We start from the raw sequence: 3691 nt of genomic DNA on the forward strand, positions 1-3691 counted from the left end.
GAGGGAATAAAATAAATAAAAAGTTTAGTTTAGCATTAAGTGCTAGTGGTGACCATTTAAAAAGGGGGAAGGAGCATGTTTTTTGCAGACCTGAAACTCAAAATGTATTAAAAATATCTTAATGCCTTTTTAGATGTTGAGTCTTCATAAACTTCACTTTTGGAATATTGACCCTTCTGACAATCAGTCAATAAACAGTCATTCAAGATTGATGAAGAACAAACACCAACCTCCATGTTCTTCTTGTTTCGTTCTCCATGTTTCTGGTTCCTCGTGTTTTATTCTCCATGTTTCTGATTCTTCTTGTTTTATTCTCCATGTTTCTGATTCTTCTTGTTTCATTCTCCAGGTTTCTGGTTCCTCATGTTTTGTTCTCCAGGTTTCTGGTTCCTCTTGTTTTATTTTCCATGTTTCTGATTCTTCTTGTTTTATTCTCCAGGTTACTGGTTCTTCTTTTTTCGTTCTCCAGGTTTCTGGTTCCTCTTGTTTTATTTTCCATGTTTCTGGTTCTCTCATGTTCTCCTCACTCTCCTCTTTAACAAACACCATCTTCACAGCAGAAGNCTCTTGTTTTATTTTCCATGTTTCTGGTTCTCTCATGTTCTCCTCACTCTCCTCTTTAACAAATATCATCTTCACAGCAGAATATCTCAGTTCAGATGCTTCTCCATCAGATATTCCTGCTCGATTCAAAACTTAGTCAGGACCACGAGGATGAGAATATCACAGGCATTTTACTGATCTGATTCAAAAACGTAATTTTTATATTTACAGAAAGCACATTTCTAGCGGGTTGTGTTCGATCACGCATCGCAATCAGAATCCTGAGAAAACATCAGAGAGCGCGGTCAAACTGATCTTCTTCCTCTGAGGTTTAACTCGTGTGTTTGATCGCCCCCTAATGGACTGGAGATGAAGAGGAGAGACGGGAATAACGCGGGGAAAAGTTTTTGCTTGTACAAACCTGCTGAAAAAAACAAAACAAAACAAAAAACCGATCCATACCCAAAATACAATAGAAAATGTAATGTATTTAATGTTTATAATGGTAAGTATAACGGTGTCTATTGGTATGTGATGGATTCTATTAGTGGGATGTTAAATCCTACTGGAAAAGTGTCCAAAACTCACTACAAAAAGGAATTTTGTATGGTTTACTAGATTAAAAAAAATTTCTATTCGGTTTTTATTGATTTTTTTTAAAGGTGATCAAATGAATTAAAAATGAGCCTCAAGTGGATTTTGATCGGCATCTACTGTCTTCCTGAAGGGATTAGAGAAGCAAAAAAAATTTTTGCATCAAATATTTCATTGAAAATAACAACTGAAGTTTCAGATTCGAGTTTCAGATTCGACTGTCAGGGAGGGGCCAGACTCAGGCTCCTCCCATTCCTCGCCTGGGCTTGGTTTCACTCACCTGCACCTCCTTCTGGATTTAAACACACAGACATCAGTTCGTAGGAGTTCCCTGGCCGTCTGCTTCCATAACAACCAAGAAGACGCTTAGAAATGATATTAGATGAATAATAATAGTCTAAAAGATTCTTAACACCAAAAACGATTGTTCAGAGGAACACAAACTGACCTGACTAAAGCTACTGAACATAGCACTTACTAAAGATTCAGATATAATTCACCCCTAGTTTGAATAAAATGACTTATTTCTGCTGTGTGATGTCCCAACAACACGACGCTCTCCTGACGTTTTTGGTGATGAAAAATAATAAAGTTAGAATTATGTTATTTGGTATCTTTTTGTTATATATATTTTTTGCAACCAAAACGTTGAAACCAGAACGTTGAAGGCTGTTTTATGCTATTTTGGTTTTTTTTCAAGAACCTAAAAATAAACAAACAAATAACATATACTTAACGTTGGTCGGTTGATTTTAGGTTATTTTCGCAACCATGAAATAACGTTCCCAGAATGCTGCAGGCTGAATAATTAAAAAAATAACCTACATGTGTTTGTGTAACCCTGTAAATATCATATGCAGAGCTCTGAATTCATTTAATGCACAAAGTGGATGGATTAAAACACGTTACATTATTATATTACGCATAGAGTTATAACAGAAATCATAACTTTGTGGGTTTGTGTGATCTTTATTTTCTGCAAGAGAGAGAGACTAAGAGGTGGAGATAAAACACATGTTTGTTTGCCAAAATGCCATTAAACCTGAGGAAGAAGGTTAGTTTGTAATGTAACGTGCCGTACGTTTTAAATTATTTTATTATTTTCCATACACTATAAAGGCAAAGCAAAAATCAGATGTTCAACATTTTTGCAAATGTATTAAAAATACATGATTCCTCCGCTCGAGTGACCTATTTCTAGCCTTATCTGGGACAGCTGAAGGCTCCTGGTATGAAGACACGTCTTAATGAAAGCTAGCCAGCTGATCATATACAAGCTGACACCAGCAGTATGAGTTGGACTGAATGTTATAATAATTATAACATCTAGCATGACTTATTTAGTCTATAAACACGTGTATTTTGAATAAACGACTTTCTGCTCGTTCAGGAGTTCTCGCGCGAAACACTTGGGAGCACGTGAGTTATCAGATGGATATTACTGTAGTTTTATTGCTGCATCTGACCAACGACGGAGCGCTGTCTCCTTGTGTTCAGGCTGATTTGTGGAGTATGTTGAGATTCATCCAGCGGCAGCATTTGGACACCTTTTGGTCTTTTTATTATCTTTTAAACAAAACAGTGAGAATAAGTTATTCGTGTTGAATTCATGTTTAGTTTTGTTGATATTGCACACTTTTAATTTTTTTGGTATTGCATGTACGAAAGTGTTGAAAGTGGCGTCTTTAAAGACGCGAATGTCTTGCTGGACGTGGAATTAGATTTAATTTCATTAAATGCATTTTCTCGAGCTAACNGAGATTCATCCAGCGGCAGCATTTGGACACCTTTTGGTCTTTTTATTATCTTTTAAACAAAACAGTGAGAATAAGTTATTCGTGTTGAATTCATGTTTAGTTTTGTTGATATTGCACACTTTTAATTTTTTTGGTATTGCATGTACGAAAGTGTTGAAAGTGGCGTCTTTAAAGACGCGAATGTCTTGCTGGACGTGGAATTAGATTTAATTTCATTAAATGCATTTTCTCGAGCTAACGACATGAGGACATGCTAAGCTAGCGCAGTTTAATGGCCCTGGATAAAACCAATGCCACGATGTTCATCCATCCATCTTCATACACTTATCCGGGCAGGAGTCTAATTAGGGACGCCCAGACTTCCTTCTCCCCAGATTCTTCCTCCGCTCCCAGTCCTCCAGTGTGTCCTAGGTCTTCCCCGGGTCCTCCTCCCAGAGACACATGCCCTGAACACCTCCATCAGGAGCCACCTCACCTCAGCTGGTCTCTCTCAATGGGGAGGAGCAGCGGGTCGACTCCGAGTGACTGAAACCTCTAAGGGAGCGTCCAGCCACCCTGCGGAGGAAACCCATTTCGGCCGCTTGTATCCAGGACCTCATCCTTTCAGTCATGACCCCAAGCTCCTGAGAGTAGGAACGTAGATTGACCAGTAAATCGTGAGCTTCACCTTACAGCTCAGCTTCTTCATCACAACGGGGGCCGCTACATCAACCGCATTACTGCAGAAGATACTCATGTATTCGGGGCGTATTTCGTCTACCCCTGAGGAGCTTCTTAGCTACCTCGGTGCCCTCACC

The 3691-nt window shown here is 38.7% G+C and overlaps 1 pseudogene; it reads right to left on the reverse strand.

The window, feature by feature from the left end:
• Positions 1-3691, reverse strand: part of LOC122330645 — a 10094-nt pseudogene that overhangs the window by 3226 nt on the left and 3177 nt on the right.

This window comes from Puntigrus tetrazona, chromosome 3 (assembly GCF_018831695.1).
Source record: "Puntigrus tetrazona isolate hp1 chromosome 3, ASM1883169v1, whole genome shotgun sequence".
In the NCBI taxonomy this organism is placed as follows: Eukaryota; Metazoa; Chordata; class Actinopteri; order Cypriniformes; family Cyprinidae; genus Puntigrus; species Puntigrus tetrazona.